The sequence below is a fragment of the Lampris incognitus genome, chromosome 1 (assembly GCF_029633865.1).
Source record: "Lampris incognitus isolate fLamInc1 chromosome 1, fLamInc1.hap2, whole genome shotgun sequence".
In the NCBI taxonomy this organism is placed as follows: domain Eukaryota; kingdom Metazoa; phylum Chordata; class Actinopteri; order Lampriformes; family Lampridae; genus Lampris; species Lampris incognitus.
In genome coordinates, this window is record NC_079211.1 from 43,651,691 (window position 1) to 43,677,016 (window position 25,326).

At 43.8% G+C, this 25,326-nt stretch overlaps 3 non-coding genes across 3 annotated transcripts; all 3 read right to left on the reverse strand.

The window, feature by feature from the left end:
- Positions 1 to 8,693: 8,693 nt before the first annotated feature.
- trnal-uag (transfer RNA leucine (anticodon UAG)) lies at positions 8,694 to 8,778 on the reverse strand. Its single transcript has one exon. It is a non-coding gene; the product is annotated as a tRNA-Leu (tRNA).
- Positions 8,779 to 14,576: 5,798 nt separating this feature from the next.
- On the reverse strand, positions 14,577 to 14,648 carry trnam-cau (transfer RNA methionine (anticodon CAU)). The gene has a single exon. It is a non-coding gene; the product is annotated as a tRNA-Met (tRNA).
- A 7,485-nt stretch (positions 14,649 to 22,133) lies between these two features.
- On the reverse strand, positions 22,134 to 22,206 carry trnar-ccu (transfer RNA arginine (anticodon CCU)). The gene has a single exon. It is a non-coding gene; the product is annotated as a tRNA-Arg (tRNA).
- Positions 22,207 to 25,326: the final 3,120 nt, after the last annotated feature.

The window sequence follows — 25,326 nt, forward strand, 5'->3', positions numbered from 1 at the left end:
CATTAAGAAATACAATTGCTAAATTAAATGCACAACCGTGTAATATTTGCTAGTAATATTTGATTTGCTAATGTCCCTTACGGCTTTCCGTAGCGCCACAACAAAGTCACGTGATGTACGTAACAACGTCAGTAGGAATCCGGTCGGTGAATAAAAACGCCCAGCACGAGAGAAGTCGTCCTTGCTTTATTAATGTTATAAGTTAACATAGCCAGAGGGCACAGATCATTACATGGTATCAGAGTAGCGGAGTTTAAATACCCAATATGGATTCGTACGGCGTTCCAGCTCCACGGATGGACTGGGAATCGGCGAACTTACCTGAAGCATGGAGACGATTTCGACAAACAACGGAGCTAATGTTCAAGGGCCCCCTGCGCGGGAAGAACAAAGAGGAGAAATGCAGCTACCTCCTGCTCTGGATAGGGGAAAAAGGGCGCGATGTGCACAACACTTGGGCACTCAGCGGAGAACAAGCTAAGAAGCTAGAAACGTACTACGATAAGTAGTACGTTTCTAGCTTCTTAGCTAGATAAGTTCACCCCCAAAGCAAACCCGATTTATGCCAGATATAAATTTCATGAAAAGATGCAGGGAGAGAGTGAATCCTTCGAACGATTTGTAACTGACCTAAAGCTCCTAGTCAAAGACTGTGGCTACCCAAATGCCGACGAGATGGTCAGGGACCGCATCGTGTTTGCCACCAACTCACCCAGAGTGAGAGAAAAGCTACTTAGCCAGGGAGCTGAGCTAACGCTAGAGAAAGCCATAGATGTAGCCCACTCACACGAGCTAGCAAAGCAACAGCTAAAGTTTATGGGCCAGGGCAGCACACATGAAACGGTGCACGCAATAGGCAGAAAGACTTACAAACCGAACGCACCCAAAGCAGCTAACGCTAACTTCAGACAAAGGGAGGGTAACGTTAGCACCGCCGCCAGGGCGTGTAGCTATTGTGGAGGGCTACACAGCGCTAAAGCCACTTGCCCAGCTAAGGGTAAACAATGCGTTAAATGCAAGAAGCTCAATCATTTTGCTAAAGTATGCAAGTCTAGCTCCCAGGGACAGACAAAGTACTACCACGGCACAGTACATGCCGTCGGAGAGAACCCAGAAGAGTACACCACTGACAGAGAGCAGGAAGAACTGTACTTCGACAACATTACAGTGGAGAGCACCGCTGTGGGAGAACAGACAGAGCTGTACATAGACTGCATCTCAATAGAGAACAACGGAAAAAGCAACGAGCAGGCTTACGTAGAGGTTGGAATTGGCACACCTCCACAGAAGGTAAAGTTTAAACTAGACACTGGGGCACAGGTCAATACTATTCCCACCAACCTGTTCCAGGCGCTGTTCAAAAATGTGACACTGAAACCAGCAATACACAGACTCACTGAATATGGAGGAGGCGCGCTGAGCGTGAAAGGCACATGCAAACTCAAATGTAAGTACAGAGACAATGCAATGATGCTGGACTTTTACGTCATTGACACAAACGCCCCACCAGTCATGGCAATGAAAACATGCCGTGACCTAAACTTGGTAAAAATAGTGATGGCTGTGAGCGAGGAAAACAATGTCACATCACAGAGCATAATGGATGAGTATGCTGATGTTTTCCAGGGAATAGGAGAGTTCCCAGGGGAGTGCACCTTCCGCGTCACACCAGATGCAACGCCGGTCATCTGCCCGCCACGCAGAATCCCCATCGCCCTACGCAGCAAACTGAGGGACGAGCTTGACAGCATGGAGAAAGGCGGCATAATCTGTAAGGTAACAGAACCCACAGAATGGGTGAACGCACTCGTCATTGTTGAGAAGCCAAAGACAGGCAAACTTAGAGTGTGTTTAGACCCCAGAGCTCTTAACAAAGTGATACAACGACCTCACTACCCCCTCCCCACGCTGGAGGACGCCACCACAAAGCTCGCTGGAGCTGAGTACTTTAGCGTGTTAGACGCGCGGTCAGGCTATTGGGCCATCAAACTGAGCACTGAATCCTCAATGTTGACGACATTTAACACAGTGTTTGGCAGGTATCGTTTCCTCAGACTGCCATTCAGAATCATGTCCGCTCAAGACGAGTTCCAGAGACGCGTGGATGAAACATATGAAGGATTGGACGGTGTGACGGCCATAGTGGATGACATACTAGTGTTCGGCAAGACTAAAGAGGAACATGACCAGCGTCTCAGAGCGATGCTGAAGCGCACAAGGGAGCGAGGGGTGAGGCTCAACCCCGACAAGTGTCACATATGCGTGTCCGAGGTACGCTACTTCGGCCACACGCTCTCACACGAAGGCATCAAACCAGACCCACACAAGGTGAAGGCGGTCAAGGACATGCAACCCCCACAGAACAAAGCAGAGCTGGAGACAGTCCTCGGCATGATCAACTACCTCGCCAGATTCGCTCCACACCTCTCACAGATAAACTCACCCCTCAGACAGCTTCTGAAACAGGACAGTGAGTTTGTGTGGGATGCAGTCCACGACAAGGCGTTCCAAGAGATGAAGAATCTCATTACACAGCACCCAGGTCCAGTACTCTCATATTTCGACCCGCAGAAAGAGTTGCGACTCCAAGTGGATGCATCCAAAAGTGGCCTTGGGGCTGTCATGCTCCAAAATGGCAAACCAATTGCCTATGCGTCCAAGTCACTCAACAGCACTGAAGAAAACTACGCACAGATAGAGAAGGAGCTCTACGCTGTGGTCTTCGGCTGCAAGAGGTTCCACGAGTACATGTACGGACGAAAAGTGATTGTGGAGTCAGACCACAAGCCTCTGGAGGCAATACTAAAAAAGCCACTGGCAGCAGCACCACCCCGGCTGCAACGGATGATCCTGGCGCTCCAAAAATACGACATCCAAATCATCCACCGCCCCGGTAAGGACATACCGGTGGCCAACACACTGTCACGCAAGTCAATAGAACACCACGACAGTGACCTACAGGAAGGGATGGAGGCCCAAGTGCACACAGTCCTCAGCAACATCCCTGTGAGCGACACAAGACTCACAGAAATCAAGCAGGAAACAGCGCAAGATCCACAGCTCACCGCACTCAGACGAGCCACACTCACTGGCTGGCCAGACACAAAGAAAAAGTGCCCGCCCAGCATCCAGGAATACTGAAACCACAGAGCAGAAATCTCAGAAATGGACGGTATCCTGTTCAAAGGTGAGAGAATCATTGTCCCCCAAAAGCTTCGCAAGGACATGATACAGCGCATCCATGCCAGCCACCTTGGCGTGGAAAAAAGCAAATGCCGAGCAAGAGACTTACTGTTCCGGCCTGGCATGGGGAAACAGATCGAGGATGCGGTAGCAGACTGCGGCATATGCCAAGAATGGCGCAGCGCAAATGCAAAGGAACCAATGATGTCACACGCCATACCCGAGCGGCCGTGGCAAGTGATAGGCACAGACCTATTCACATGGAACTCACAGGACTTCATAGTCACTGTGGACTACTACTCCAGATTCTTCGAGCTAGAGAGACTTTACAGCTGCACCTCATCTGCCGTCATCATGAAGCTGAAAGCAGCAATGGCTCGACACGGAATCCCCGAGACTATCATCAGCGACAACGGTCCGTGCTACAGCTCTGGTGAGTTCCGCAACTTCTCACAGACATGGGGTTTCTCACACACCACCACAAGCCCCCACTACCCACAGAGCAACGGCCTCTCCGAGAAGACTGTCCAGACGGCCAAACGCATCCTGGACAAAGCCAAAGCTGAGAACAAAGACCCCTACATGAGCTTACTGGAGTATCGCAACACACCGGTGGACAACCTGAAATCACCGGCACAGCTACTGATGAGTCGGAGGCTGCGGTCCATTCTCCCATCAACAGCAAAACACCTGCAGCCACAGATCGCCAGTCAGGAGGATGTTCACAAAAAGAGAGAGGTATGTCAACAGCGCCAGCAGGCATACTACAACCGAACAGCCAAACCTCTGCCCCACCTGCCCACAGGCACACCAATCCGCTTCCGGCAGGAGGATGGATCCTGGAGACCTGCAACTGTGGAAAGACCAGCGAACACAGACAGGAGCTACCACATCCAAACCAAAGAAGGTCAGATCTACCGACGCAACCGTCAACACCTGCGACAAAGCAGAGTGAACACTCACACTACACACACACACACTTCACAGCAGACTGTTACCAGCGCTAACAACAACACACAAGCCCATCAGCAAGAGCATGCTGAACCTCCAGACACGAACAATCAGCGACAACCAGACACACAGCCTGGTTACACCACGAGGTCAGGTCGCACGATCAAACCAAGACAAATCCTTAACTTATGAATGTAAAAAAAAGAGAGAATTGTACACCAACCTGTACTATACCTGCTATGTTTTGAAAAGAAATATTTACAGCGTTCACTTACCTTGTGTACCTACCTGCTGTTTGCAGTTACCAGTAATGAAATGGAAAAAAAAAGATGAAATGTTATTACGGTGTCACATTTAGACAGTGAAGGAAATGTTTTACACTACTTTGTTGCAGTCCAGTTATATAAGAGTTCCACTTTCATATTCTTTCTTATTAAGATTGTATTCGCTTATAAACGTGCTCAACGTGGTCTGTATCTCTGCAGAGAAAGCAGCACTTTTCAGAAAAAGGGAGATGTAATATTTGCTAGTAATATTTGATGTGCTAATGTCCCTTACGGCTTTCCGTAGCGCCACAACAAAGTCACGTGATGTACGTAACAACGTCAGTAGGAATCCGGTCGGTGAATAAAAACGCCCAGCACGAGAGAAGTCGTCCTTGCTTTATTAATGTTATAAGTTAACATAGCCAGAGGGCACAGATCATTACAAACCGGTTGTCAATGTTGAAAGGCTTGTGAATATTCAAAATGAAATAAATGAAATTGAAAGGATAAAATGTGAAGGTGCTATACTGAGGAGCCGTGCTCAGTATGCAGTAGAAGGGGAGAAAAGTACAGCTTTTTTCCTTAACTTGGATAAAAGAAAACAAAATCAGTGTTATTTGCAAGAAATCAAAAATAAAGAAGGTTAAGTAGTGACCAATTTCGTAGACATTTTGGAGACAGTACAAACTTTTTACAGTGACTTGTTCAAAACTGAGAGTTCAGACATACAAGCTACAAATGACATATTGGAAGAGATGACTGCTAAACTAAATGATGAGGATAAATCAGCATGTGAACAGGAAATAACTGAGAAAGATATAGAGTGTGCAATAAATCAAATGATGTCAAATAAAAGCCCAGGTAGTGATGGGTTGACGGCAAACTTCTATAAAGCTTTCTGCAACACGCTCAAACCAATACTACTGAAATTGTATAAAACAATGGAAAAAGAACAGAAGGTACCGGAGTCAATGACTCTAGGCTTGATCACTTTAATTTTTAAGAAAGGGAAGAAGGATGAACTAACAAATTATAGGCCCATTACTCTGTTGAACAATGATTACAAAATACTAATGAAAATATTCGCAAACAGAGTCAAACAAATATTACACACAATAATAGAACCCACCCAGGCTTATAGTGTGCCAGGGAGAGAAGTCACTGACACAGTACGCACGATAAGAGATGTGGTGGAGTATTTAAAGGAGACAGATCAAGCAGGTGTCCTTCTGGCCATTGACTTCAATAAAGCCTTTGACCGAGTAGAGCATCAATTTATGTTTAATGTACTGAAAAAGGTAGGTTTTGGAGACAGATTTTTAACTTGGGTAAAATTGTTATATAGCAACGCTACAGGTAAGGTCAAATGCAACGGTGCAACCACTGATGCGTTTCCTCTGGAAAGGTCGGTCAGACAAGGCTGTCCACTATCCTCAATCCTGTCTACAATAATAGCAGAGCCACTAGGAATTCTATTAAAAAAAGACAAGGGTATTAGTGGTATTGAGTTACCAGGGGGAGGATCCTGTGTCGTCCAGCAATTTGCTGATGACACGACCCTAACAGTAAAGGACATGGCAAGCATAGAGAGAGCAATCGCAGTTATAAACATGTACAGTCGAGCCTCTGGCTCCCGCATAAATGTAGGTAAGTCAGAAATCATGTTTATTAACATGGCTGAACCTCAGCAGGAGACCACACCTTTTAAAATACAAAGCAAGCATATAAAAATTCTAGGCACCTACATCGGTAAAGATGTAGTGGCAGCTCGTGATCTGTCATGGACGGAAATTATTAATAAAATAGAAAAATGTCTAAATTATTGGAAACTGAGAGACCTAAAACTCAAAGGTAAAGTAGTGGTTCTAAACAACTTAATATTGTCAAAACTAAACTATGCATTAGCAGTTATAGAACTACCCTTATGGGTATTAAATAGACTAAATGAAATCATAACCAATTTCTTGTGGAGGGCAAAAGTAAGTAAAATAGCACGAAAGACATTAATAAGTAAGTACAGAGAGGGAGGACTTCAATTAGTAGATATAGAAAGCAAAAAAAGGGCGTTCAGTATCAAAACTATAAAAAAATATCTGTGTGACTCCACAGCCCTCGGCTGGACAAGCCTGATGGCATACTTCATAAACAAGGTATTTCACATAGGCGATTTTGTGCTGTTGTTGCAACTAAAGAGACCGATGATGGCGGGGCTTCCAGGTTTCTATAGAGAAGTCCTGTCCGCTCACGCGGAATTTCTAAAGCATATCGACTATGCATGCATGTGACTCGGTAAACGTTATCAGAGAAATGCCAATTTTTCTAAATAAGAAAATTCAAAAGACAGGTAAGCTTCTGTGTAATAATAATATGTTAAGAGCAGGTTTGGTCCAGTTGAAGGACGTCATGTATAAACTGATGCCGGGTTTTCTTCCCCCCCAAACCATATATGATAGTATAAAGGAGATAAACCATAAGGCCAATATTACAGAGACAACAAGCTATTACAATGATTTAAAGGAAAGCATCCCAAAAGAATGGCGGACAACCATAGAGCGGAGAGTAGTACAGAACAGAGAGGGGAAGCTCCCAACCATGTTGGTTGAGCAAGGAGGAGAGTGGAGGAGTATACACAGGTTGACAAGCAAACAGATCTTTGAAAAGTTTCTGGCACAGGCGTCGCAACGTCCGACCTCTCTGCCGTTCTGGGGCAAAGTTATGCCCAATTTGAATGTGGGACAAATCTGGGGACAATGGAGGGTGAGAGGGAACAGCATTGAGGCAGAAGACAACGACTACAAAATCCGACACAACAAAGTGTTCACAAACGTTATTCTGCACCAGTTTGACAAGGGGGTCGGCAGGGAGTGTGACGTCTGTGGCCTGCTGCCTGAAACATTATTGCACATGTACGGGCACTGCTGGCGAGCTTCTTTGAAATCCTGAAAAAGTGCTTAGTCAACAAACTGGGATTAATTTGGGACAATGGGGATTCGTGGGATGTATTTTTTGTGTTTGGAGTGTGGGAGAAGAGCAGGGTGAAGAACACAGCGCTGTGCAAATTCCTCTTAAGTCACGCCCGGTGGGCCGTCAAATCACGTCGGAACATTGCGCACTTTGAACGCAGAATCATCCCGGTTTGGAACATTTTCAAAAACATGGTCAAAAAACAAACACATTACAGATTGACGCACGGCGATGCGGACTTCACCCGGCTCTTCATCAGAGACAGCCATCTCCTCTCCCTCCTCAGGAGGGGAGAGATTGTATGGAACTGGTGAGGGAGGGAGGGAGGGAGGGGGGGGGGAGGAAAAAGTCTGAAATGATGTGAACGGAAAATGATGATTATCGTAAGGGTAAATAGAAACAGAGTTAAAGATGAGTTACGTTTTCTTTTAATTTTCTCTGTTATGTTTTATTTAAGTTAAGGGGAAGGTGGGATCATTCTGTTTAATGTGGAATGTGTGTCACTTATAATCTCAAAGTGGTGTTTTAATTTGGGGAACAAGTATTGTAACGTTACCTTCTTCTAAAAACACAGTCTAAGGTTCGTTCAAAAGGGCTGATTTGTTTCATTTTCTGTTCTGGTTCCAAAGCACTGATTTAAGTTGATGATTTGGAAAGCATGGCTTTATTTTATGTATAAAGAGAGACGGATACTATCTTGTGTAAGCGACACAAAGTGTAAAACAAATGTAACAATGTGGAATTGATGGACAATACATGCAATCAAAAATGTATTTTTTTTCCAAAAATATATTTTCATAATAAAATACAATAAAAAAAAAATGGGTCTGACCCTTTAGCCGAGCGGTTAGTGATGTCGCCTTGTGGTGCAGTACACCCCGTATCGAATCCCGCACCGGGCAAGAAAATAACCGGTTACACTACCTAGCAAGCCAGTCGTGATTGCTACAACAATGGAGCCGGATCACTCATTATAATAATAAAGGTAGTTTTCTCTTACATGTGTGACATCTATTGGGGAACAGCTAATTCAGCTCCGCTCAGAATGATGCTTCTCTCGGGTGAAATGCTTTCGCTTCAATCAGCTGGTGTGTCCGGCGCGTGGATGTGTTTTCGGCGCGTGGCTTTGGAGGCATCCTGATGTTTTCTGATTGGGAAGGGCGGTGTCGAATTCGGTTAAAGGAATTGCAAATATTTCTAAGTTCTGCCCAAAGTCAACAGCCGCCTCTTGCAGTCAATCCATGGAGACAGGAACTCATACATCGCACAGAGCTGAACTATATCATTAAATTTAGCTTTGAGATGCGAACGATACAGAACCTTCAATGTCGCTGTGAGCAGGATTTGAACCTGCGCGGGTAAACCCCATTAGATTTCTAAGTCCAACGCCTTAACCCCTCACGGCCATCACAGCCCATGACCAAGCATCGAATGAATTAGTAATTTGGGTTGAAATGATACAGAAAAGAGACCTACTCAATGGTGTTCTTGAAGTGCAATCTGCACAAGCAGCACGAATATACACTATTTTACGATGGATAGAGCATTACAGTGAACTGAATCTCCAAGTGTTCCATCTGTTTATAAAGTACATGGTCTTTATCATATCACATGTAAGCACTGCATATGCTATCCATCCTGAACATCGATGTGAGCTGGATTCGAATAACTATGGATAATAATAGATAACTACGCCTGCCCTACTTGATAATCACAGCCACCCTCCTCACATGAAGTGTCAATCTCTGCTGTCAGTTTAGGACGTATTCTGTTCAGCTGTTCTCTTAAGTGCTCCATCCATCACTGAAGTTGATCTTCTTTGGTTGTGAGGAGTGTAAACCTTATTGTTGATATCCTGGACAGTCCATGGAAGTGCACCTAGCTATTTCTAATACTGTATCAGCAGATACGCTCGAGCTTTTCACTTTGCCTCTAATAGCATATCATTGTTTGCATCTGGTAGAGTAGAAAGCTCTTTATCCAGGATTTTCTCCCACCTTGCCCCTTAAAGGTGCAATCACCTCCTGGTTTCCTTTAGGACAGCTGACTCACTTATTTACTTCTAGAAAGGCCCAAAAAGTTTCCTTGCAGTTGTGGCTATGATACAACTACTGTGTATCGCTTTACTATGCCAGTTCCTACATTCATTTTCTGCTGCAAGTCACTAACCTCTGTAAATTACTTTGAACAATAATATCTAAATATAAATGCAAACATAAAATGTGCAAAACAGTATCATATCAAGTAGGAGTACCTGTCCTTGTTATATGCAGCATGTTTGCAGTCTGAACAGACAATCTGTATACAATGTCTGCTAAAAAATTGTGATGACAGTAGCAGAGTGGCGCAGCGGAAGCGTGCTGGGCCCATAACCCAGAAGTCGATGGATCGAAACTATCCTCTGCTAACATACAGTTCCCCTGTATCAATATACGTTCGTCCCTCTCACAATTAATCTCTTAAAAGCAGTGCTATCACCAGGAACCAGAAAGTAAACTATAATTTGCTGATCAGATTTTTTTTTTAAATCCCCTTTTCTCCCAATTTCTATTCGGCCGATAACCCCAGTGTTCCGAGCCGTCACGGTCACTGTTCCGGGGCGGCTGTGGCAACAGTTCCCGGGCTGCCCCACTGAATTCGCTGCATTGGTGGCGTCACGAACAGCGTAGAGTCAGTAGTGGGTCAGTATCCAGACAGCTTAAAAGGGTTTGGTGTCTTACCATTCACCTACAAGATACAGCTAAAAGATGATGCACAGCAAGTCGTCCATGCTCCCAGGCGGGTTCCAGCACCATTACGAGACAAGCTGAAACAAGAACTCGACCGAATGAAGTCGCTGGGAGTCATAAAAAACATGGAGGAGCCCACAGAGTGGGTGAATTCGATGGTGTGTGTCAAGAAACAGAACGGCGACCTACGTGTGCGCATGGATCCGAAAGACCTGAATGCCAACATAAAGAGGGAAAATTACCAAATTCCAACCAGAGAGAAAATGACAAGTGAGATGGCTGGTGCAAAGTTCTTCAGCAAGCTGGATGCATCCCAGGGCTTTTGACATAAAACTACATGAGAATAGCACAAAGTATTGTACATTCAATACACCATTTGGCTGCTACTCTTTCCAAAGGCTGCCTTTTGGAATCTCCTCTGCTCCCGAAGTGTTCCACAGAACCATGGAGCACATCATAGATATGTGTGTATGTGGATGACATCGTGCTATGGGGATCCACACTGGAGCAGCACAATGAGAGGCTCATCAAAGTGCTCCAAAGCATCCAGAAGTATGGACTAAAGCTGAACAGAGCGAAATGTCAGTTTGGTGTGAACGAAATCACCTTTCTGGGAAACAAGCTGTCAGAAACAGGTGTGGAGCCAGACAAGAGCAAGGTGACAGCAATACTGCAGATGTCCAGGCTCGAGGATAAAAAAAGGTGTGTTGAGAGTGCTGGGAATGTTCAATTTCATCGGCAAATTCATACCAAACCTGTCCTCAAAAACTGTGCACCTGAGAGGGCTGTTGCACGACAGAACTGAGTTAAAGTGGACTGAGGATCATGAAAAGGATTGGACACGACTGAAAACCTCTCTCACAACAGAACCAGTGCTGACATTCTTTGACCCGTCCAAAAAGATGAAGATATCCACTGATGCATCGAAAAATTGAATTGGAGCGGTGTTACTACAAGCTGATTGAGAACAATGGAGGCCAGTCACCTACGCATCAAGAAGAATGTCCCTGACTGAATGTCACTATGCACAAATTGAAAAGGAGTGTTTGGGACTGGTATATGGCTCTTAAAAATTCCACAGTTATGTCTATGGCTTACCAACGTTCGTGGCAGAGACAGACCACAAGCCGTTAATAGCCATCATCAAGAAAAACCTCAGCGAGATGTCAACACGAATTCAAAAACTGATGATGAAGCTACAACGCTATGATTTCGACCTGATCTACACACCGAGTAAGCACATTGTGCTCGCTGATGCTCTGTCCAGGGCGACGACACAGAGTGAAGCACGCTGTGGGAGCTCCACAGAGACGGATGTGACTCTCCAAGTGAACCTGATTACTGAATCACTACCTGTGTCTGACATGAAATCCAAGCAGATTGCAGCTGAAACAGAAAAACACACAGGCCTACAGAAAGTCCTCAAGAATCTGAATGAGGGTTGGTTTAGATGTTAATGTCAACAGTATTACAACATCAGAGCTGAGCTGAGTGTCGTCAATGGGCTTCTTCTCAGAAAAAACAGAATTGTCATTCCTCAGTCACTGAGACCAGAGATGCTGAAAAGGCTGCACGAGGGGCACCTCTGTATGGAAAAATGCAAGAGAACGGCCAGAACAGCTGTTTATTGGCCAGGAATCAATGCAGACATCAATAGGCTTGTCTCAAGCTGTGAGACCTGTCTGAAGTATCACGCAAAACAGCCAAAAGAGCCAATGGCAATCACAGACCTACCAGACGAGCCGTGGCAGAAAGTTAGGACTGACCTGTTTCACCTGGATGGAAAGCATTACCTGCTGGTGATCAACTACCTGTCAAATTATCCAGAGATGGCGCTGCTTCCCAGCATATCTGCTACTTGTGTGGTTAGACGCATGAAGTCAATATTTGCAAGACATGGAATCCCACAGATTGTTTACAGTGACAATGGACCATACTACAGCAGCAAAGATTTCCAGGACTTCGCCAAAGAGTATGACTTTCGACATGTGACCTCAAGCCTCCTGTATGCCCAGTCAAATGGTAAAGCAGAAAAAGGAGTTCACATATTCAAACAGCTGCTCAAGAAAGCACAAGACAGCCGCTCAGATCCATATCTAGCTCTGCTGAGTTACCGAGCTTTGCCGCTTGAACATGGCAAGTCTCCTGCTGAGATTCTGATGGGACGTAGGCTACGCACCACGCTTCCCTGCACTGAAGAGCAAAAGAAGCACAAAGAGGTGAAACAAAAACAAAAGCATCTGTAAAATAGACAAAAAGCAAACTATGACAAGTCATCGAGAAGCTTAGACATGACACAGTGAGACTCGAAGATTCCAAAAGCTGGAATAAGAAAGCCACTGTTCTGGAGGAAGTAAATCCAAGATCCTACACAGTCAGAACAGAGGATGGTCAAATCCTGAGGAGAAATCGAAGGAGCTTGCTGAAAACACAAGAGACACTGCAAGAACAAACAAATGAAGAAGATCCAACCTGCACCGCATCCACTGAACCGCCAGCTGAGCAGAGACACACATCACCTGCACACTCACCTGAACACTCACCTGTGCTGAGAAGATCCACAGTATGCTTCTGCTGCCAAATTAGCCCAAATGGGATTTGACTCCAAAATATTTGAATTACGTTATCCATTAGGACACTGCAGTTGCACAGATCTGGGTCTGAAGGCTCAGGGCCAGTGACTGCAATAATAATCATGACATTTAGTATTTGGAATTTTGATCACTCTCAACCTTCACCGCTGGCTAGCAGAAATGCGAAGAGGGGAGCCGAACATGTAAGCCTCTCCCTGTCAGTACATAGCCTCTCCAACAGCAAGCCCTATGTATTGCCTTCTCTTGGCGATCGGTAACTGGGCACACCTTGGACCCTGGCTGAACTTCAAGGGACTCGCAGGAGGTCTGGCCCCTAGACGTGCGGTACGCAGGCCCACCAGTGTGTGGATATTCCCTGATGCCCACGAACCAGGCCCCCAGCTATGGGTTAAACAGTGCCACTGCCTAGTGGATACCCCGGGAGAGGAATAGGCTCAGGAGAGGAATGACATCAAGACCAACAACTATCATGGCAGAGGTGGGTTTTGAACCCACGCCTCCACAGAGACTGGCGCCTAAACCCAATGCCTTAGACCAGCATTTTTCAAACCTCTCCTGGAGGACCACTTGTCCTGCATGTTTTAGATCTCTCCCTGCTCCAGCACAGCAGATTCAAATGATCAACTCGTTATGAGCTCCCGAAGGTGCCTAATAACAAAACTGATCATTTAAATCAGCTGTGTTTGGAGCAGGGAGCGATCTAAAACATGCAGGACAAGTGGTCCTCCAGGAGAGGTTTCAGAAACGCTGCCTTAGACCACTCGGCCACACTACCACTTGTAGCGTTTGGTTTTACATCTGCATCCAAGCTTATGACAATGTACCTCCATCAAAGATGATAGAAATCACACCTGGTTTCACTGTTCTGGGTATGAAGGCATAGGGCCAACCACTTCAGTAAAAAAAACAGAAAACAAAAACATGACTATCCATATTTTAAATTTGGAATTTAGGGGTGGGGTGGGACGATATAAAAAATTAATGTCATGATTATCCTGCCAAATTAATTATGATTACAATATAATCCCGATAATCATCAACATATACTTAAATCTTAAAATGGTTCCAAAACATATTGGATATGTTTCCTTCTTTCGTTGAGTCACATTTACACATTTCCATATCTCAGGGGTGAACTCACGAGAGCGAGCGGCATAGCTGTGAAGATCCGCGAGAAGGGCCTGATTCCAAAGACACTACAATTTTATTAATTATGGTCAATCCACACTGACTCTGTGAGAAAGACGTTTCACAGAGACCCCCCCCCACACGTTTCTTTACGCTTCGAGTCTATTTGTGTCGGATTTAGAGAAGCATAATTTAAGTAGCCTTTAAAAAACCTGAGTAGTGCCAGGCTAAGTGGAAAAAATAGTCATGACTTTAAACAGCCCATAAATTAGAGAGAATATAATTTATTTCCAAATTCAAAATATGTGAAAAATATTTTTAAAAAAGTTCACTACATTGAGATCATATCCATTATTTTAGGACAATACAAATCAATATCAACTAAATTCAAAGAAAACCCCCCAAAAAATAAAAAAAATAAATAAAAAAGGTTTTTCATGGGAGCACATACCAAAATCTATATTAATGCTGTATATAGAGCAGATGAACTGACTTATCGAAACACCTGGAAGCAAAGAGTACAGATGAAATAGCAAAGCATTGTTCAACAAGTGGTTGGAAGTAGAACCCACATAAACAATTCTTGACAGTCTAGAAGGTAAGCTTCCCTGAAGAAGTAGCCTGGCAGTTAATTTTCTGGGTAGGCTATAACACTATCAAACCATATCAGCAAATGATGGTGCACTTTTGGTCCCTGGTGCTGCTTTTAAGAGATTAATTGTGAGAAGTATATGAACTTGATTCCAGGGAGAACTGATTGTTAGCAGAGGATGGTTTCGATCCATCGACCTCTGGGTTATGGGCCCAGCACGCTTCCGCTGCGCCACTCTGCTGACAAAAGCATATGGTTTTAGCAGACATTATAAACAGATTGTATGTAAACAACCATAGAACTTGCGCCAACTACTTTGTGCAAATAATGCTGCATATAACAAGCACAGGTACTCCTGATTGATATTATACTGCTGTGTAGAGTTTATGTTTACATTTATATTTAGTCATTAGATAGATATTATTGTTCAAAGTAATTTACAGAAGTTAGTGACTTACAGCAGAAAATTAGTGTAGGAGCTGGCGTAGTAGAGTGATACACAGTACTTGTATCATAGCCACAAAAACAAGGAGCATTTTTAGGCATTTCTAGAAGTAAATAAGTGAGTCAGTTGTTCTGATGGAGACCAGGAGCTGATTCAACCTTAAAGGGGCAAGGTGAGAGAAAGTTCTGGATCAAGAGCTTGTTGCTTTAGCATACACTAACGATGATAGGCTATTAGAGCCAGAGCAAAAAGCTCAAGGTGGAATGTGTCTGCTGATACAAGATTGCAGATAGCTAGGTGCCATTCTGTGGACTGCTGGGAATATTAACAACAAGGTTTACACTCCTCACAACCAAGGAAAATCAACTTAAGTGGTGGATGGAACGCTTAAGAGAACTTCTCAACTGATAGCAGAGATCCCATCCATCCATTATCCAAACCGCTTATCCTGCTCTCAGGGTCACGGGGATGCCTGAGCCTATCCCAGCAGTCATTGGGTGGCAGTCGGGGAGACATCCTGGACAGGCCTTCAGGCCATCACACAGCCCACACACTCACACACCTAGGGATAATTTAGTATGGCCGATTTACCTGACCTGCATGTCTTTGGACTGTGGGAGGAATCCGGTGCACTCAGAGGAAACCCACGTAGTCACGGGGAGAACATGCAAACTCCACACAAGATGACTCCGAATGACACCCAAGGTTTGACTACCCTGGGGCTGGAACCCAGGACCTTCTTGCTGTGAGGTGACCGCGCTAACCACTGCACCACCTTGCCACCCAGCAGAGATTGCTCCAGCCCCAAATACTGTTGCGGATTAACTGCAGCCACCTCCCCCCCCCCACACACACACACACTCACTCACACTCACACACCACCGCCAAGATAGGAATTTGAAAGGCTGTTAAATCATTGACAAGACGAGGCATAAGGGTCGGAGAAAATACCAGCTGAAGCCTTCAAGTTCCACATCAAAACCGCCACCAATGTGCTTCACCACCTGATGTGAATAATCTGGGAAGAAGAAACTGTCCCATTGGACTCATCACAATGTGGATGTGTCCACATTGTGATGATTCTGAAAAAAGAGGATCTAAGGGAGTGCAAATACTATTGAGGAATAATGCTTCTTTCAACACCAGGGAAGGTACTCAACTGCATCCTAATGAAGAGGCTGCAGAAGTCGGTTGGTGAGAAACTGAAGGAAAACCAGGCTGACTTCAGGATATGTAGATCCTGTGGATACCAAATAGCCACCCTCAGGATTATCATTGGGTAATACAATTGAATGAAACTCGCCTGTCTATGTCAACTTCATAGATTTTGAAAAAGGAATTGACAGTTTTGCTATGACAGAGATGATGTGGACACTGATTTTAAGTTATCCTTCCAAAGCCTATCAGCATCATCAAGAGTACCCAACAAGGGATACAATTCAAACATTTTCAAGAAGGATGCCTATCAGAGGCCTTTAAGGTCCTGACTGATTCCAAATCAGGAGGAGAAATTGGGGCTGGAATGGTCATGGAACCCACAAGGCAGGAAGAAGTGAAGAACACCTACAAATACCTGGAGAAGAGGCCAGAACAGGAGATGAAAACAAAGGCAGTCATGGCAACAACTGGATCAGAGGGCAGAAGACGGGAGAGGGTGGAGGGGTTTCATTGATGGTTTATATTCCTTAGGGCAGTGGTTCCCAACCCAGTCCTCAGATTTTCTTTGCAACCTTGAATAGGTACCTCTTTGTAGTTATTCAACCAATCAGCAATGAATTATGTCAGATGTTGCACACCTTGCACAATGAAGTGCTGTGAGATGATTGGTGATGATTGGAAGGGCACATTTTGGGAGGCTGAAGACAAAGCGTACATCATCATACTGTCATTTTTGCAAACACCCTGTAGCTCTTGGGAAAATTGATTGCTTTTTTATTTTGGAGTGATGACATCAAGGATAACAAATGTCATAGCAGTGGTCAGGTATGAACCCATGCCTCCGTGGAGACTGGAGCCTAAATCCAGCGCCTTAGACTACTCGGCCACACTAAAAGAGGAAAGGTTTGATTTACAGTAAAACTGGCTTTTGGCAGACATTTATTGACATTCAGATTATGTTTCCAGCATGCTTCCGCTGCAATTACCCCAAAGGACGGTGGACGGTGGCTGTGCTTATCAAGTAGGGCAGAAATAATTATCCATGTCCCATGGATTTCCATAAGTGTGCAGGTTCTCTTTCCAAGCAGACCAAACTGACTTATTAACACACTTGGAAACAAAGAGTATACAGATGAAATAACAAAATGTTATTTAACCAGTAGTTGGAAAACACACATACAAACAATGTTGGGTGGCTAATGTAGGACAAGATTTTCCCTGAAGAAAGGGCCTGTTGGTGACCTTGACACCATCACAACTGATGGTTCCTGGTGGCAATACTGGCTATGACCCCATGATAACCAAACGCCCGAGGTATTAACTCTGGATAGGCTTGATTTAGGGTAAAACTGGCTTTTAGCAGAGGTTTATTGACATCAAAATTATGGTTCCAGCATTATTTTGCTGCAATTACCCCAGTTGGGATTTGAACCCACAATCTCTGGCATAGAAGGTCAATGTCTTATCCGTTAGAATACTGGGGCTGCACAATTCTCGATTTGAAGGCTGAGGACCAGCAACTGTAATAAACATTATGACATTTAGAGCTAACGCATCAGTCCAGGACTCTGCAGTCTACACCCATCTCCAGGCCAGTGACCACTCTTTCAAGGACAGGGACATGTACATCCTTAATAGGAAGGAACACCAGTTTGAAAGGGGAGTCAAAGAGGCCATCTATGTTAAGAGGGAATGACCATCCCTGAACCGGGGGGGGGGGGGCAAGAGTACATCTGTTGCCATCTTACAATGATATGGTTGCAAACATTCCCAAATCCTCTGTGAATAGTACACATGGCCATTGAAACTGTAGTTAATGGTCATGCACATATTTGCATATGAAACTGGTCATTGGTTTCGGTCGTTATACACCTGTATCGATTATAAAGGTGGGGATATCTGCAGTCTCTTTAGACTGAATATGTCACTTAGATAAGTGAGGAAATGTATCTGTCAATTAACGTTGTATTCAGATGAACTGATTCAACCTTCTTTGATTTTCTTCCTTGATTTGCTCCCCTCAAGAAATAGCCTGATGGTGAATTTTCTGGGTTGGCGATGACACCATCGCAACCAAACAAGTAGGTTATGGTACACTTGTTGGTGTGGTGTAAATTTGACTTATCAGTACACCTGGAACCAAAATGTACAGATGAAAATAGGAAAGCACTTGATTTGACAAGGGGTTGGAAGAAGAAGGCACATACAAACAATGTTGGGTGGCCAGTGGCTGATGTAGGAGGTACGTTTCCTTGAAGAAGGAGCCTGAGACAATTTTCTGGGTTGGCTATGGCACCATCACAATCAAACCAGCATGTTATGGTACACTTGCTGATGTGCTAGCTTGACTTACTAGCACACTTGGAATCAAAGAGTACAGATGAAAATAGCAAATCACTTGATTTAGCCAGATATTGGAAGGAGAAGGTGCATACAAACAATGCTGGGTAACCAATTGTTAATATTTTACTGGCAGGTTATTGTCACAGAAGCAGCATCACAGAGAATTTTCTGGGTTGCTACGACACCATCATAACTAAACAAGTTCATGGTGATGAAACCGTGCTTGAGGGATTAACTGTGAGATGGAGTAACACTAGATTTAGAGAAACGCTGGCGGTTAAGTCTCAACCCATTGACTTCTGAGCATTGAAAACTACACCCACTCCACCGCTGATGGGACTTGAACCCACAATCCCTGGCTTAGGAGGCCAGTGCCTTATCCATTAGGCCACTGGGGCTGGACAGGTTTATATTTGAAGGCTCAGCACAATCCACCGCAGTAAAAAACATCAGATTCAGTAGTTGGAATTTTAGGGGCGGGACGATATGAAAATGTCATGCCACAATTACCATGTCCAAACTAATTGTAATTCATGATGAAATGGCTTGAATTACCTGGGACAAAAAACAATAAACCTACAAGCCGTGAGGAGGCTGAAACCGGCTAGAACTTACTAATTGACGGGTCCGTGTTGAAGTAGGCCACTTGTCAGATCAATGATTGAATTTCCACTAGCTCCCTTGCAATAATACTCCACAAGTGTATTTATTTACACCACAAAAATATCCGATGCACAATTGCATGAAAGATCTAAAGCAAACGGTATTACCTTGACAAGTGCACAACAAACGACATGACGTGACGGTCAAAAACTTGTTTGCCCTCGCCGGTAACAAACACACCTGAACGTTATAAGGACCATACATATTATATAAACAGGTAAGCTATTTCCGCTCTGACAGGTAGAGCCACGCTTACGTCTCACCTCCAACGCGGTTCCCGATTACAGCAAATCCTTTTATGGCTCTGACTTGCTGAAAGCTTGCCTCATGTGAGGATATTCAAGATTATCCCCATACACGATTATCCCGATAATGGAAATTCACCTAGATCAACTTTTCATGAATGTTTATCGCAATCCGGGATAAAATCCTATATCATCCCACTCCTAATTTTGATAATGGTCTTAATTAAGCAGGACCCCAGGGGAGAGCTCAACCAGTTAACTCCAAGCTTCCCAAGTAGCCTTTAAAATATTGAGTCGTGCCAGGCTAACTGGACGAATTAGGTATGACTTTTAAACAGCCCATAAATTGGATCAAATAATCTTTTTTCACATTTGAATAAATGACAAAAAGCTTAGAAAAGATTCACTACATGGATATCATGCCCATTCCTTTAGGCCAATAGAAATTAATATCAAAAAAGACCCCCCCCACACCACCTAAAAAAAATATACATGGGAGACCATGCCAATGAATGCTGTATGTAGAGCAGATACTTTGACTTATTGGCACACCTGGAACCAAACAGTACAGACGAAATAGTAAAACATTGTTAAACAAGTGAGAAGCTGTATACAAACAATGCTGGGCATGCAATGTAGGAAGTAACTTTCCCTGAAGAAGGACCCTAACAGCAAATTTTCTGGGTAGATTACAACGGCAACAGCATCAGACCAGTAAATGCACATTTTGGCTCCTGGTGTTGATGCTGCTCTTGAGGGATTAACTAAGGGAAAACATGTACCGGATTCATGGAACAGCTTTTTCTTAGTAGAGGATAGTTTCAAGTCACCGACCACTGGGTTATGGGCCCAGCATGGCTCCGCTGCACCACTCTGCTAACAAACCGAAATGCTTGCACGTGGGAAAACAATATGATTAGCAACAGAAAAAAGTGTAGGAATTGACATAGTAGAGTGATATACAGTAGTTGCATCGTCGCCACGAAGCAAGGAACATTTTTAGACTTTTCTTGAACTAAGTAAGTAAATCAGTTGTTCTGGTGGAGACCAGGAGGTCACTCCACAATTGAGGGGCAAGGTGAGGCAATAGTCTGCACTGAGAGCATGTCACTCTAGTAGATGGGATAGATCACAAGCTACTAGAGGCGGAGTGACAAGACGGAGGAGGCGTGTACCTGCTGTTATGGGATTGCAGGTAGCTAGGTGCGGTTTCATGGACTTCGCAGAATACCACCAGCATGGTTTTGAACTTTATGTGAGCAGCAACTGGAAGCCAGCGTAAGGATACCTAGAGAGAAGTGACGTGTATATTTTGGGAGGTTGAAGACCAAGCATGCATCATCATTCTGGATTTTTGCAATCACCCTCTAGTTCTCCTGTGTTGCGCTAATGGCTGTCTTGCTCTGTTGGTATCTGCCTTGTGCTGCTGGAATGAAATGCTCACTGTGATTGCAGCTTTCGATACACAGTAGAGGGACGTGGTTGGGTTGATGTGCTGAGACAGTTTGTACATGACCTGAAGCCTGTTTGGTCTCACGTGATATGAGACTGCAATCCATTACCTGGAAGACAATAAGCTAGGTGAGAGGACTAACAAGCAAGCAAAAAAAAAACAACAACAAACAAACAAACAAACAAAAAAACACCGTGGTGGACGGAGCACTTTTGAAAACTGCTCAACAGACAGCCTCCTCAACTGACAGCAGAGATTCCACCAGCTCCAAACCTGTTGGAGATAAACTGCCCCTCCCATTCACCCCCCACCTCCACCAATACCACCAAGACAGAAATTTGAAAAGCCATTTAGGCCTTGAGATGAGTCGAGGCAGAGGGGCTGAACAAAATACCAGCCAAAGCCCTCAAGGTCGACATGGAAACATTCACCAACATGCTTCACCACCTGAGGGAAAGAAAATGTCCCACTGGATTTGAGAGACATCAACATCATGAAGATTCTCAAAAAAGGAACCTCAGGGAGTGCAAAAACTAATGAGGAACAATGCTTCTTTAAACTCCATGGAAGGTGCTCAACTGCATCCTATTGAAGAGGCTGCAGAAGGTGGTTGATGAGAAACTAAAAGAAATCAGGCTGGCTTCAGGATTAATAGATCCTGTGGATACCAGCCTAGCAGGGCTCACGGGGAGAGCTTAACAAGTTAAAGTTGCCAATCAGCCTTTCAAAAATTCGAAGCATTTTAAAAAACATTTCAATTGAGGAGCATGGCTATGGTTATGGGGCAAGACTAGCTAATCATGTATCATGTAGTACTATAAGTGTGCACGTTCTATTTCCAACCTAAAAATAGAGCATATGATTTGACTTATTATTATAGAGATGAAATAGCAAATATCCTGATTTAGCAAGGGGTTGGAACAAGGAGCTGCATACAAAAAAAAAATACTGGGTAGCCAATAGCTGATGTAGGAAATAAGCTTCCCTGAAGGAGGATGACAGTTAATTTTCTGGGTTGGCTATGGCACCATCACAACCAAACCAGCAAGTTATGGCACACCTGCGGGTGTGGTGCTAACTTGACTTACTAGCACACTTGGAACCAAAGAGTAAAGATGAAAATAGCACTTGATTTAGCAAGATATTGGAAGGAGAAGCTGCCTGCCTGGGTAGCCAATAGTTAATGGTTGATGTAGAAGGTTATTTTCCCAGAAGGAGTGTGACAGAGAATTGTCTGGGTTGGCTATGGCACCATCATACCTAAACAAGTAATGGTTCCTGGTGATGGTACTGAGCTTGAGAGAATAACTTTGAAATGGAGGCAGACTTGATTTAAGGAAAAGCGGCAGCTAGTAGATGGCCTTTACCCATCAACTTCTGAGTTATGGGCACAGGACACTACAACACTCCACTGCTGACCACCCCAGATGGGACTTGAACCCACAATCACTGGCTTAGGAGGTCAGTGCCTTATCCATTAGGCCACTGGGGCTGGACAGGTTTTTATCTGAAGGCTCAGTAGTTGGAATTTTGAATAGGGTTGGGATGATATGAAAATTTCATGTCACGATAATCTTGGCCAAAATAATTGTGATTCATGATATTATTCTATTGATAATGAAAATATCCTTAAAATTCGTAAAATGGCACAAAAACACACCGGAATTTGTTTTATTCTTTTATTCAGTCACATTTACATATTGCCAAGGGAGACTCCGCGAGAGCGGGGCCATTGACAGGCGGCATAGCTGTAGAGATCTGCGAGAAGGACCCCGTGCAAAATACTCTTCAATTTTATTAAATCTTATCAATCCACACTGACTCCGGTTACCAACTGCTGTTTGTTTGTTTGTTTATTTGAGGCTCTGCCTACTTTTAAAATTTTAACCATTTTAACGACTCTGTGAGACCTTGGATTATTTTAATCAGGAATCAGCAACATTTATTTGTCATTTCAAACGAAATGTCGTTTCCTCCAGCCCACAAAAGTGCAACACAAAGACAAAAACACATATTCAAACCACAAGAACACATATATCCAAACTACAAAAACAAAAAACACACATATATGTTTGGTTTGTTTTTTTTTTCACTGTCCAAGAGAGCGAACGCCAGGATGACTGTCGGTTTGCATGGGCTAGCAGTTAGCTTAGCTTGCCCCACTTCAGCGTCCTGTCAGACCGCTCTCAGACCGCTCTCTTTGGGCACAGCTCCATGCATGGCTGTGGTCCCGGGACTCCCAGGATGCAGTAGACCAAGGTCTCCCAGCCGATCCAGCGCCAGCTCCCCCAGCCATCAAATGAAGACAAACTTAGATGCAGACGTGGACGAAGAGACATTGCATGGACGGCACTGGGTGAGGCCGCCGCAAATGTAAGTTCGCGCCGCCATCTTCCCACAACGGTACTGGGTGAGGCCGCTGCAAACGTGAATTCGCGCTGCCATCTCCCCACACCGGAAGTGGATTTTAATTGATTTTATTGTTTGCCTATTTTATGGATTTTTACACCATCATCAATTAATAACCATACAGATGGTGGATACTGCACGCCTTTGCCGGCCTCAGATTCGGTTTCGCACAGAACCTGAGATTTATGAGACTAAAGATGGCAGAATTATTGTGGAGGATGAGCTACTCAATTTCGTCGCCGTAAAAATGAAGAGACTGATCCAGGATGAGATTATGCTGTTGGTTGGGAACACTTTTGACTCCCAGTGGATAGAGATCTCGAGGAAGGGGCTGTTTAACCTTTGCCATCCTTCGCAGTGCCTCATTTCCCATGAAGGGCTTAAGAAAGATGCCAGTAACATAAAGTGTTGCCTTATACATATATGTATAATCCAGTGAGTCAAGTATATTCTTTATGGGACAGTACAAGCCTGCTTCATTTGAAAAGCAATCATCAGCGGTCAATAAAGCTACACGGGAAAGAACAGACCATTTACTGCCTGTCATGCACATCATGTGTGCAACATCTAACGGGGAATGGTATGTTCTTCCCCGTGTAGCTTTATTGACAGCTGATGATTGCTTATGGCATGAAACAGGCTTGCACTGTCTCATAAAGAATATACTTGACTCACTGGATTATTTTGCTCCTTATTTGTTAAGCGCTGTCCCTACCGTTGAGTGATTCTTTTAACAAAGTTATACTCCTTTTTTATGCTATGTAATTACGATGTGATGTCCCAATAAAACAAATTTATATATGTAAAAAAAAAAGCCTTGGTAAAGGATATATGCTTAGTTCAGGGTAGGGCTCCAAGTTAGCAGAGAATGGTTTCGATCCATCGACCTCTGGGTTATGGGCCCAGCACACTTGCGCTGCGCCACTCTGCTGACAAAAGAAAGCGCTTTTACATGGGAAACCATACCACAAAACGCCATGATAAAACTACTACTACGTGTTAGCATAGTAGTATTTTAACATAGAACTTGCGCCGACTACTTTGTGCAAAAAATACTGCATATAACAAGGACTAGTAACATGATATGATACTGTTGTGTAGATTTTATATTTACATTTAAATTTAGTCATTGGTATACTTTTTTTTTTTAAACCACTGAAATGAATTATTTCTTAGATAGTCTGCTTCCCTGTTACTCTCTCCTCTCTCTTCTTTCTGTAGTTGTCACATGCAGGCACCGGCAGAAGGCATGTTTGTGGTTGATAAAACTAGTCCAACTCAATTTGTTGTTTATCCATGAACTGGGCAGGTTTTGGAACGATTTGGTGTCAGATGCTCGCGCGCAGTACATCCGGGTACGTGTAGGCACTGCCGGCAGGGCTCCGCGACCAGGAGAACTTTGATTTCTTAGTCCATGGGCCAGACGATATTTCGGTACACTCAAGGTGGCAAAACTTACTTATAATTTTTGAAAGGATCCATGTCTGTAGATGATATTTTGGTATGATAACCATTCCTGAGTGGCAGCTGTATCACAGTTATCAGCTCATGAAGTTAACCACCCGCTAAACTAAATTGCATTTTAGACGCTGGTGCATATCCTGGTTTAGCCTCATGGTCAGGACATTTTTCAATGTTCTATAATATTGTCTTTGGTATCATTTTAAAGGGGACCTTCTTAGCTTTCATTCAAGCCCTGTTGTGGATATTTCTCGCAAATATAGAGGTCACTTGAGCTCTTCAACCCGTCAATAACACACATCTTTCTGCAATGTTCGCCTAAACTATATACTTTCTTTTAGCCCTGTGGCATCTAGGAATATCAGGGACACAAAACACAAAACTGGAATACTCACAGGACTGTAAAGATTCAGGAAATGTATAATATACCCATACTATTTCATTGTGTGAGGTGATTGTGAGCCTTAAATGAGAACTAGACCAAAGCCAGTTAGGTCACAAACTGGTCTCTATACATTTGTTTAAATACACAATCAAAATACATGATAAAAAGGAATACCATAGTGAGGTAATGAACTATTTTAATATTTTAAACAACATTGACATTTACATATACTTAGTCAATGATACATGTAATCCCATATCATTAGTGGGTATATGTAATGGTAATGGGTAGGGTAATGGGTATATGTGAATATGGTTACATTATTGTTATCAAGCTCTGGGTAACCAAGTCCAGAAT